Genomic DNA, 1,510 nt, shown 5'->3' with positions numbered 1-1,510 from the left:
TTTAACTTAATGTACTGCATGCAATAAATCATGCAAACTATTTTTAATAAAATAATTATTTTGTGTTTTCAGAATACCAATCAAGTTTCTATCACAAGATACAAGAACCAGGACAATCTGGTGCATTTATGAAGAAGACTATTTTCAATGGACGCGGATTTTCTTGTCCAACCTGTGCCCGGATTTTTCATTCTGCTGGCAATCTTTCCCGCCATTGTAGACTCGAATGTGTTGCAATTCCTAGATTCGCCTGTCCATATTGCCAGATGCGTAGTAAATATACCCAAGCAATTTACAGACACATTAGGGGAAAGCACCGTGATATGGAACTAAAATTTATTAAATTGTACTAAAATAACAGTTAACAACGAACTTAAAATTAGTAGTCCAATAATAATTTTTTGAAATTCCAAACTGATGCTTACATTAGGTCACAAATTGTTTTTTTCAATGCAATTTGTCGATCTGTGATAATAATTAATTGACTGCGCTCTGATGGTATTTTTAGATGAAAATATTATAGTGATACTTTAAGTTGAGACAAATTTTTAATAATAAAAAACTAATAAAATGGACTGTAATTTATATGGGACTTTAATTAAAAATTATATTACAGTTTAATACCTTTATAATATCAAGCTTCGAAATCTTGATATAAGTCAATAGGATTAAGCTAGTTTACTGAAATGTGGTGCACAAAGTTTGTCCCAGTTATTATTAACATTTTTTTGTTACGGATATATGTAAATTTATCTAGTTTACTAAATTATGGTGCACAAAGTCTGTCCCCGTTAATATTAACATTTTTTTGTTACTGATATATGTAAGTTTTATTTAACTGAATACATACATAAAAATCGAACAAAAATATTTAAAATTCATTTCCCTTGTATGTTTCATTCAGCGTTTTAGTCGCTACGTATCAGGTACAAATATCTTAATTACCATTTTATTCTACAAAATCATGTCTGCGTGAAATAAGATTGATAGTAGACTCTCACAAAGTGCCTTTTCCGCCAAATGGCTTTTCTCACCAAGCGCCTTGCCCTTCCATTACCTTCAAGAATTAGTATGTGGGTTTAGCGCTTAGTGAGGACCTCGAAACGAGCACCGGGCAATTTCTGAAGGTCAGAATGAGAGTTTGAATTAAAAGTCTTGGAAAAAATTGCGGCAATTTAGATATTTGTATCGGATACATGGCATGAACGTTGATTGAACAATAAAATAAAAATTAAAGACAATGTAACTAACATGATTTTTCTCACAGATGTACAGTGCAAATAGAGCTCGAAAACAATTTTATTTTCTAGACAACTTTCTAGTAATATTTAGATCGCAATACCGTACAGAAGATTTAAATACATCTAATGTTAATAATTCTTGTACTTTTAATGAAAAATTAATCTGAAAGTAGTTGAAAAAATGTGCACTGTGTTTATCATCTATGCTTGTACAAGCATTAGACAATAGAGTATTTCAAAAAAAGTTTGTTTTAGAGAGCAGCGACCCC

Source organism: Belonocnema kinseyi, chromosome 2, assembly GCF_010883055.1.
Source record: "Belonocnema kinseyi isolate 2016_QV_RU_SX_M_011 chromosome 2, B_treatae_v1, whole genome shotgun sequence".
In the NCBI taxonomy this organism is placed as follows: domain Eukaryota; kingdom Metazoa; phylum Arthropoda; class Insecta; order Hymenoptera; family Cynipidae; genus Belonocnema; species Belonocnema kinseyi.
The sequence above is the reverse complement of the archived record's forward strand: the minus strand, read 5'-3'. Positions refer to the sequence as shown.